Source organism: Petaurus breviceps, unplaced genomic scaffold (genome assembly GCF_028583685.1).
Source record: "Petaurus breviceps papuanus isolate PSGF00001 unplaced genomic scaffold, PetGlider_PUasm1.0 565, whole genome shotgun sequence".
Lineage (NCBI taxonomy): Eukaryota > Metazoa > Chordata > Mammalia > Diprotodontia > Petauridae > Petaurus > Petaurus breviceps.
This window is the reverse complement of record NW_027186382.1, coordinates 1-11,437: the sequence shown is the minus strand read 5'-3', so window position 1 is coordinate 11,437 and position 11,437 is coordinate 1.

Genomic DNA, 11,437 nt, shown 5'->3' with positions numbered 1-11,437 from the left:
CCCCCCGCTGTGCGTTTGTCTCCTACTCCCATTTTTCTGTCACTAGCACCTCCCTGTCTTTCCGTGTGTTCACCGCCGTCTGTCCGTGTGTCCCGCCTGTCTTTCTGTGTGTCTACTGTTATGTGTCCGTTTCTCTCCCGCTCTGTGTCCTTATTTCCCCCGCTGTGTTTCCGCGTGTTCCCCCCCTGTCTCTTCGTGTCTCCCCTCCAATCTGTCCCTGTGTCCCCCCGTCTGTCTGGGGGTCACCCATTTCTGTCCATGTGTCCCCGCTGTCTGTCCCTATGGCCCGGCTGTCTGACCCTGTGTCCCCCCATGTGTCCGTGGGTCCCCCGCTGACTTTCCGTGTGACCCCGCTGTCTTCCTTAGTCCCCCTCTGTCATTCCGGGGGTTCCCTCCTCTCAGTCCGTGTTTTCCCCGCTCTCTGTCCGTGTTCCCCTCGCTGGGTGTCCGTGTGTTCCCCCGCCCTTGTTTCCGTGTGTTCCCCCTGTATGTCGGTGTGCCCCCCTTTGTCTTTCCGTGTGTTCCCCCTTCTGCCTTGTGCCCCCACTTTTGTGTCCCTGTGTCCCCTCGTGTGTGTCCGTGGGTCCCCCGCGCTGTGTCAGGTTGTCCCTCGTTTTGTTTTGGTTGGTCCCCCGCTGTGTGACCGACAGTCCCCCCCCCCGTCTCGCTGTCTGTCCGTGTTTCCCCCGCTGTGTGTCCGTGTGTCCCTCTCTGGGTGTCCGTTAATCCCCTGCTTGGTTTCTGGTTATCCCCCGCTTGGTTTGTGGTCCTCCCCCGCTGAGTTTCCGTTGGTCCCCCGCTGTCTGTATTTGGGTCCCCCGCTGTGTGTCCGTGTATCCTCCCTATCTATCTCTAGGTACCCCTGTTTTTTCGTGTCTTCACCGCTCTGTGTCCGTTTGTCCCCCGCTCTGTGTCTGTTTGTCCCCCGCTTGTGTCTACCCCTGTCTGTCCTTCTACCTCTCTCTTTCCTGCTTTTAGCCGCTGCCTGTCCGTGTGTCCCCCCTTTCTGTCCGTGTGTCAACCGCTCTCTGTCCGTTTATCCCCCTCTGTGTGTCAGGGTGACCCCGCTTTGTTTGTGGATGTCCCCTGTATTCTCTTGGTGTGTCCCCCCTTACTGTCCGTGTGTCCCGCCTGTCCTTTAGTGTGCAGCCCGTGTCTGTCCTTGTGTGCCCTGCTCTCTGTCCGTGAGTACCGCGAGTGTCTGTACGTGTGTCCACCCTGTCTGTCCGCTTGTCCCCCGGGGTGATACCGTGTGTCCCCCGCTGTGTATCCGTGTTTCCCGGTTCTGTGCTTGTGTCCCCCGCTGTGTGTCCTTCTGTCCACCTCTGTCTTTCCCTTGTACCTCTCTGTCTTTACCTGTGTTCCCCGTTGTCTGTCCGTGTGTTCCTCCCTGTCTGTCCGTGTGTCCCCCCTGTCTGTCCGCGTGTCCCCCGATGTCTTTCAGTGTGTCCCCCTCTGTGAGTCAGGGTGTCCCCCGCTGTGTTTGTGTGTGTCCCCCGTATTGGTCCCGTGTGTCCCCCCCTTACTGTCCATGTATCCTACTTCTCTTTTCGTGTGTCCCCCCGTGTCTGTCCGTGTGTCCACCCTGTCTGTCCGCTTGTCTACCGCTGTGATACCGGGTGTACCCCGCCTTGTTTCCTTGTGTTTACCAGTGTCTGTGTTCTCCGCTTTCTGCCCGTGTGTCCCCCTCTGTGTGTCAGGGTGTCCCCCTTATTCGGTCCGTGTGTCCGCCCGTGTCTCTCCTTGTGTCCCCCTCTCTCTGTCCCTGTGTCCCCCCTGTCTGTCCTCTTGTCCCCCGCTGTGATACCATGTGTCCCCAACTGTCTGTCCGTGTGTCCCCTGCTGTGCATCCATGTGACGCCCGCTGTGTATCCGTGTTTACCCCCCTTGTCTGTCCGTGGTTTACTCTGTCATTCTGTGTGTTCCGCTCTCTTTCCGTGTGTCCCCCGCTGTGTAGGTCTGTCCGTGTGTCCTCGGCTTTCCGTCCATTTGTCCCCCGCTGTCTGTCCGTTTTCCCCCGCTATGTGTCCGTGTGTCCCCCGCTGTGATACCGTGTGTCCCCCGATATGTGTCCGTGTGTCTCCCGCTGTGTGTCCTTGTGTCTACCCCTGTCTGTCCCTTGTACCTCTCTGTCTTTCCCTCTGCTGCCCGTTGTCTGTCCATTTGTACTCCCCTGTCTCTCCGTGTGTCCCCGCATGTCTGTCTGTGTGTCCCCCGCAATCTGTCCTTGTGTCCCCCGCCTGTCATTGTGTCCCCCGCTCTCTGTCCCTACGTATATATACGAATATATATGAATATATACACGAACACACAGCGGGGACCCACGAACAGTCAACGGGAGACCCAAGAAAAAAGCGGGGGAAACACCGAGAGAAAGGGGCGAGGTACCGAAACACAGTGGGGGACACGCGGACACACAGCGGGGGACTATAATGGGAATGTAAATTTTAAAGATCTTACCTGCCCCTAGGCTAAAATGCCCCTGCAGCCTAGGTGGGGAGGCTTGTTTTTCAGTAGATACTACTTGATTGGCCAGTGAGTCAATAAAGTTGCTACAATCTCTGAGCCAGGAGAAGGTTATAGAAGCCCTGATGTGTAGCTTTCTTTTGGGGCTCACTTTGAGAAATGGTCTGTGATTTGATCAGATGAAACTCTGGAAAGCCGTTGTCCAGAGCACCCCGGCTTTGAAACCCAGATATTGTTTTGTACGGATGTAATGGTTGGACAGTTTGGAAATGTGTCTACTGGATCTGTTTCTGTCTTGAAAATTCTGTCTGTATATTCTGAAGTTCGGGGTGCTGACCTTTTCCCCCTGAACTAGGCAAAACGATATATATTGGACTGATTAAAGTAAGCATGTTAACCCATTTTGAGTTGCTTTACTTTATGAAAGCAGATCCACGAACCTGTTTGAGCAGCCACCCTGGGGACAGTGGGGGGCTTGCCGCTACAGGGATCCAGGGAGAGAGAGCGGGTAGCACACGGAAAGACAGAGGGGGACCGAGGGACGGAGAGAAGGGATACATAGACAGACAACAGGGGACACACGGACAGAAAGCGGGGGACACACGGACACACAGCTGGGGACACACAGCGGGGAAGACACACAAAGTCAGAGGGGACCCAGGGACAGACAGGGCGACACACGACACACAGAGGGGGACATATGGATACACAGCTGGGGAGAAGCGGACAGAAAATCGTGGACACACGGACTGACAGGCGAGACACACGGACAGAACTGGGTGACCCTCAGACAGAAAAGGGGGATACAGGGACAGATTGAAGGGGAGACACGAAGAGATAGGCGCCACACGCGGAAACACAGCCAGGGACATATGGAGACAGAGGGGGAGAAACGCACAGATAAGGGTGGACACAAGGATAGACACATGGAGAGAAGGCGGCGAATACACGGAAAGACAGGGGGATCCTAGTGACAGACAGGGGAAGCCCGTCAGACACAACGCGGGCGACACACGGACACACAGCGGGGTACCCACGGAAACATGGCGGGGGACCAATGGACAAGCGGGGACAAGCAGACACACAGCGGGGGACAGACGGACAGACAGAGGGGAGCACACGGAAAGACAGAGGGGGAAACAGGGACAGACGGGGGGACACACGGCCACACAGCGGCGGAATACGGATAGAAAGCAGGGGGGAAACGGACAGACAACAGTGGACACGCTGACAGACAGGCGAGACACACGGACAGACAGCGGTAAACACATGGAAAGACACCTGCAGACAGCGGGAGTCCAAAGGAAACACAGCGGGGTACAACCAGACACACAGCGGGGGTCATAAGGACAGACAGGGGGAACACACCGAAAGACAGAGGGGACCCTGAGACAGATAGGGAGGATACACGGACACAGAGCGTGGGACACACGGACAGACAGTGGGGGACCAACGGAAACAGCGGGGTCAACCAGACACACGGGGGGACACACGGACGGACAGCGGTGAACACACGGAAAGACAGGGGGGGTCCTAGTGAGAGACGGGGGGGGCATCGGAAACACAGCGGGGAACCAACGGAAACAAAACAGGGGACAAACAAACACACAGCAGGGGACGCAAAGACAGACACGGACACAAAAGTGTGGTCACACGGCAGACAGGGGGGACACACGGCAGACGGGGGGACACACGGACAGACAGGGAGGACACACGGACACACAGCAGGGGACCACGGAAACAGCGGGAGACAAGCGGACACACAGCGGGGGACACATGGAAAGACAGCGGGGGGAGCCAGGGAAAGATAGGGTGGATACACGGACACACGGACACACGGCGGGGGACCGACGGACAAACAGAGGGGGACCCATGGAAAAACAGCGGTGGATACACTGAGAGAAAGGGGCGAGTCACGGAAACATGGCGGGGTGCAACCAGACACACAGAGGGGGACACAGGGAAACACAGCAGGTAGTTGTAATGGAAATGTAAATTTTTAAGATCTTCCCTGCCCCTAGGCTAAAGTGCACCTGCAGCCTGGGCTGGGAGGCCTGTTTTTCAGTAGCTACTTCTTGATTGGCCAGTGAGTCAATAAGGTTGTTACATGCTCTAAGCCAGGAGAAGGCTATATAAGCCCTGATGTGTAGCTTTGATTTGGGGCTCACTTTCAGAAAAGCTCTGGGATTTGATCATATGATACTCTGGGAAGCTTTTGGTGGTTGAGATCCACCCCCATGCTTTGAAAAACAAACTGGGAAACAAAAAAATTATCCCAGCCCCCATTCTTTCCTTTTACACTGAAGATCCTGTTCCTGACGCCATTTGGCAGCAGCAAGCACACCCCCCCCCCCATTGTCCTCAGGGTGTCTGCCAACACAGATTCTTGGATCTGCTTTGATAGAGGAAAGCAACTCAAAATGGGTTAACAAGCTATGTTCAATCAGGCAAACATGTATCCTTTACCTAGTTCAGGGGAAAAATTTCTGCACCCTGAACTTCAGAGTATGCAGATGGATATATCAAGACAGAAAGAGATCAAGTAGACAGCTTTCCAAACTGTCCAACCATGATATACATACTAAATGAACATCTGGCTTTTTGAAAGCAGGGGGGAACATCTCAAACCACCAACAGCTTGCCAGAATCTCATCTGATCAAATGACCTGATCACTTGTCAAAGTCAGCCCTGTAATGTAATGCCAAGGAAAGGCAACTTCCCAAGGTTCAGAATACCAGCATAGGTGCTCTCCATTTTATTCAGTGACAAACCAAGAACAGAGAAGGTCAAAACATGACATCATTCAAAATACAGCATTTACTAAGCTGATTAAATAATCTCCAAGTACTACCCCACCCCAGGACCTTCCAATCATTCAATCAATTACAAAGTCCCTGTTCTAAATACTTCTCCACCCCTAGGCTATACCTTCATTTGGTCCACCACAAAACCCCTCTTCTCAAATGGAGATTAGTTTCCAAACATAAGTAAAGTACCTTCATTTGTCAATCACAGAGCACAATAAGGTCAAAAGTTCCCCACCCCTGGATCACAATTGAATCTACCCCAGAGTTACATCAAGTTTAAACACAGCACTTAATACACAAATGGAGGTCTTTTCTTCATCTTGACACGAGGCAAGTTCTCAGCAATCTTAGTTCCTGGGGAGACAAGGCTCAGCAAGGCCATAAGATACATTGCCAGTCCCTTCATTAATTCATCCTCTGTCTGTAGAACAGTCCTAGAACCCCTGAACACATTAGCAAAGCCCTCTCCCAGGATTTCTGTAAACATACAACAAGAAAATCCTTCTTCAGGGCTTCTGAACCAACAGAAAGGCTCCCAGACCCCTTCAACAACAGCACTGTCCTTCACCAGTGGACAGTATTCACTCTGTCTGCAGGACAGTCTCCAGACCCCTGCAACAACAGCACTGTCTTTCACCAGTGGACAGTATTCATTCTGTCTGCAGGACAGTCTCCAGACCCCTGCAACAACAGCGCTGTCCTTCACCAGTGGACAGTATTCACTCTCTGTCTGCAGGACAGTCTCAGGGCTTCTTAACCAAAAGCCAGGTTCCAGGACTTCTTCAACAACAGGACTGTCTTTCACCAGTGGACAAATCTGGCAAAACAACATCAAAACAGACACATAAAGTACCAGCAAAACAGCCCTGTCTCCTCAGTCCTTGGCAGCTCAGGGGGCAGGTCTCAAAAGTCCAGGGCAATTCAAAGCGGCCACCAGCAATTCTCTTAGCCTCTCTCTCTCTCCACGAGGTGCTGCTTCCAAAAAAAGTTTCTTCTTGTCTCTCCAAATCTACGTCACCAGCTCCTCCCAGTTCAGGACTTTCTTTTCACATCAAAAAGTCCATTCCACAGGTGGGATTAACAAGCTCTGGGTTTTAACACAATCAATTTGAAAACCAAGCCAATACAGGGGAATCTTTAATTGCCATTACTATCACAGCCCCCAAAACAAAACTACACATCAGGGCTTCTATAGCCTTCTCCTGGCTCAGAGAATGTAACAACCTTATTGACTCACTGGCCAATCAAGAAGTATCTACTGAAAAACATGCCTCCTACCCCAGGCTCCAGGGGCACTTTTGCCCAGGGGTAGGGAACATTTCTAAATTTACATTCCCATTACATTGGGCCCCTGGAGCCTGGGGTCTTTCATGCCCATAGCATAGTCAATATAATTTTGAATCAGCACTAAACATCTCTAAGGTCACATTTTCAAGATACAGCACTAAAGTTACCAAAGTGGCCACTGGGCCTTATACAAACACAAAGTGCATGGCATTACCACCTCAATTCAAATCAAGAGTCCAAACAAATTTCTCTTGGGAGGAGGGTGGTCCCCTTCCCCTCAGATAGTTACAGCCCCTGCTTCCAAGTACAGAGAGGGACTGGGCAACAAAACCAACAAGGTGGGGTCCTTGGGGGTGCAAGGCACTTCATCCCACCCACTGTAGTCAAAAGTCCATCCTCCCCCGTTGGTTGTTGAGAGCCCCGCCTGACCCCCTGGGGTGCTTGCTGCTACAAAATGGCGGCTCGAAGAGAACTGGTGAAACCAAAAAGAACAAAATGGCGGCACGAACTCAGAACATCTGTATTGTCCCCTCACCCGCTTGTCATGGGAAAACATAAAGGCCCAAGAAATGATTGTTTTATAATTCACCTACCCTTTCCCTTCCTACTTATGATGCATATATACAATGTCTTCCTTTATTTCAGTATGTGGAGTTCTCAGGAAACCTTAAAAGGTCTCAGACCACATTCTCCACTTTGAAAGTAATGAATTAAACTACTGCCTGGCATACAGTTCTCTGGCCTAGTTTGTGCAGTTCAGAATATTCCCAGGTTAGAAGCTGGTCCTGTCCACACTTCATTTAAAATCCTGTTAATATTAATTGGTGGCAGTGGTTTTAAGCTGTAATTTGTGATAATGAAACCTGAGAGACTAGACCATGGAACTTTTTCAGCTCTGATTCTCTGCACAGTTCAGTACTCCAATTCTTCCTTAACTATTAGGCCGAGCCTTTGATTGAAGCCACCTTTCATTGTGGGGAGTGCTCCAAGGTTCCTTTTCTCACCTAGTTCTGGAGGATCTAACAAAGAGAGGTAGGAGCAAAGGAAGGAAATAAAATGAAAGAAAGAAGAAAAATAAAGGGAGCATGGAATAGAAACAGTGTAAAGGTAGGAAAGAAATTAGAAATTAAAGTAGGAAGGAAAAAAGGATATGGGGAGGAAAGAAAGCAATATGGCATCAATGAAAACTTGATATTCAAAGGAAAAATGCAAATATGAAAAAAATAGAAACTAAGCAATTAAAAACAGGAAGAAAAAAGAAATAGTAAAACAATTAAAGAAACTTAGAAAGTAGGAAAGAATTTACAAACAAAAGATGAAAGGAAGAAATCATATAAAAGAGAAACAATGAAGAGTCACAGATAATAGGAAGGAAGATTGGAAGGTTGTAATAAAGAAGAACAGAGCAAAGAAAGTTAGGAAGGGGGACTGAATAGATCAAAAGAAGGAAAGTAGAAATGAGAACAGGAAACAAGGATGAAGTAAAAAAACAAAAATGAATGAAGCAAGGAAAAGCAAAATCATAATTAAAGGTAAAAAGAAAGTTAAAAATGGAGAGATATAAGAAAGAGAAAGAAAAAGAAAGAAGGGAGGGAAAGGAGGAAAGGAATGAAGGAAGGAAGAAAAAATGAAGTGAGAGGAAAAATAATGGCAACTTTAAAAAGGTGGTAGAAAGACAGATTAGCAAGAATGAAGGAGAAAGTTAAAAAAAAAGTCTGAGGATAGAAAAGAAGTTAGAAAGCATGAAAAGAAAAAGAAGTAAATGGTTTCCAAATTTAATTAAGAAAGGATGTTAGGAAGTTAAAATAAAGGCACAAGGAAAAGAGTCCATATAGAAAAGTGGGGAAATGTTTGGAAAAAGGAAGAAAGGAAGGAAGAAAGGATAGAAGGGAAAGATAAAGAGAGGGAGTAAGAAAGATGGAAAGAAAGAAAAATGGAGGAAAGGAGGGAGGTAAAAGAAAGAAACAGAATAACAGTACGATGTTAAAATATGAGAAAGGAAGGAATGAATGAAGAAAGAAAAGGTACAAGAAATGAAGAAGTGAAACATAAGGGAAGGAAGGATAAAAGGGGAAAACAAAAAAATAAGGGAAGTACAGAATGGTAAGAATAAAGAAAGGAAGGAAAGTGGAAAGGAAAGATTGAGCGAGGGAAGGAAGGAAAGAAGGTGGAATGGAGGAAAAATGGAAGTAATTTCAGGCAAAAGAGCAGCAGTAGTTTAAAAAAAGGTAGGTTGGAAGACAGGCTTAAAGAAAAAAAGACAAAAAATAAGAGTAGGGAAGCAAGAAAACTAAGAAATAAGGTTGATAAAAAAGTGATGTGAAGGAGAAGGATGGAGCAAGTAAAGGAAGTAAGAAAGTTAAGGAAGTAGGAAAGTGGGAATGAATAGATAGAAAAGAGAACTAAAGGAAGCAAGGTGGGAGGGAAGGAAAGAAGTAAAAAAGTTTTTAACGGACATGAAGGAAGCAACATAGAGGTTTCAGGTAGGAAGGAAGTTAGAAATGGAGGGATGAAAGTAAAGGAGAGAAGAAAAAGAGAAGGAAAGAAGGAACAAAGCAAGGAAGAAGAATGAGTGATGGTAACACAAAAGAAAGGAAAGAAAGCAAATAAGAATTAAGGAGGAAGCAAAAAATATAGAAAGATAAAAGATATATCAAACAATAAAAAAGATTTGAGGGTAGGAAGTGTGAAAAGAATCAATGAAGATGTCAACATATTTAGGAAATACCTCGTTTTCCAGAGCTAAGGCGTAATAAGTAGGTGTAGTAACAGTGCAATATTCACAGCACCCACAGTCGCCATAAATATATCTGCATGGTACGCAATCACAAAATATAACAGACTCTTCATGTAGAAGACAGAAGCAAAACATGTATTCAGACACCAGAAAACCAAATCCCCAAACAAGTAAGCTGATTCTCTCATAGTAGCAAAGAAGTTATAAAGGCATAACAGCACAGAGATCTATAGCATCCTTTAGCCTTCCCACAAACCAGCATTTAACCACAAGCCTAACTGTCTCCCTTGAATGCATCTTCTCTCCTCCCACCAACTACCTGTTCCTACTCCCAGCTTTCTGTGGGCTCTGCTCCACCCGTCAGCAAACTCCTCTCATCACAGGCTCCATGTGACCACATTTAGCCTCTTAGGGGACAGAGTAGAGTTTCAAAGCCGAGAAGGTCTTCAATTTCCCTTAGGCTTATTAAGGGGCAGGGAAGATTTTCAAATTTCCATTGCCATTACAGCAGGCTATGCCCTAACCTTGGAATAACAATAATCCTTTGTGCTCAAGATAATACCACCGTCTGGCAAAGTGGACCAGCACCAGGTGTTCACTGAGGAATTTCACTCCCCCTATTTCCCAGGGCCATCCATCACATGTTCAGAACCCTTGAAATGTATTGTACTTCTCTTCCTGTCAAAGAGCTCTGGTTCTATACCTGGCTGGGAGGCCATGATTCCAAAGTCAATGTCTATTACCATTGACTCCAGGAATGACTCCATTGTCCCAAGAAATGTCAACCAGGAGAACTATCTCAATATCTAAGAATGATTATGGTGTGAGCCAACCTTGTTCATGTGTATAAGTGCTCCCAGGCTTAGCAGCCTTAAGCTCTCCTATTTGATGAGGGGAAAGGGGTGGGGTCCTTCAAAATGCAAATATATATTTTCTTGCTCTGAAATTTACTTCTGTTTGTGTCCTGCCTCTCCTGCCTCTAGCCTGTTCTACTTGTTTGGCTGCAGGCACTCATAGATTAGAGGCTGGTTCTGCTCCAGTTGATATTAATTTGTGTCAGAAGTGGCATTTGAAATAGAAAAGGGATGAATGGACATTAAAGTAACAGTAGGCATGCACTCGGCACCCCTGGAGACTTATTTCGCTGACATCACACTCGGTCTCTCTGTCTCTATCTCTGTCTCTGTCTCTCCCTCTCTCTCACACACACACACATACACACATACACAAATGCTTCCTACTCTCCCTTCATTGAGCTTGCTTTTTTTAATTGTGAGGAATGTTTCAGGGCCCCTTTCCTTGACCTGGATCAGGTTGGTTAGGCCTGTTTGGTACATGGATTGGTGTGTCTTTGTCACACAGATTTTCAATGATGTGTCTCATGATTAAATTCTTATCTTTCAGATTTGTAACTTGTCTGTGGCTTTTTAAAATGTCTGTGGCATGTTTCTTCTGGAGGCTAGATTCAATTACCTTGAAAGATTCAAATATGCAGCCAGTCAGAAAAACTTTCAATGGTTGTAGTTAGAACTGTGGGAGATATTTATTAACTTTACTCACTCCTACCTTAGGCTTCCTTTAGGAGATTAAACCTAATAAGAGAAAAAGCTAGTAAGATATTTTTTTTGAGGTCGCAACACTGACAAAGTTGGGACTACAGAAATAAAGTTAGATAAGTCTGGGAGGAGGATTGTTGTCTGTGTTTTCTCTCACAAAATCATTTCCATAGAAATGTGGTTTGTATAACTACACAGGTCAAATTGCTTATCTTCACAATGAGGGGGTAAGGGATCAGGAAGAATCTGGAACTCAAAATTTGAGGAAAAAAAGGTGAAATGATTCTCATTCATTATCCTCCTGTGAATCATCTGGTAGAAAGTGTTTAGACATTATAATCTGGAAAGTTTAAAGCAGGGGTAGGATTCTTAATGTTGCTTAAAAAAATTTTGTGATAATGATATTTCAATGTAACTGGTTTTATTTGTAATCATATCATTGTACATTGTAATTTAAAAACATTTTTCTGATGATAAATGTTGGACATTGTAATGGAAATGCAGATTTAAAGATCTTCCCTGCCCCTAGGCTAAAGTGCACCTGAAGCCTGGGGAGGGAGGCTTGTTTTTCAGTAGATACTTC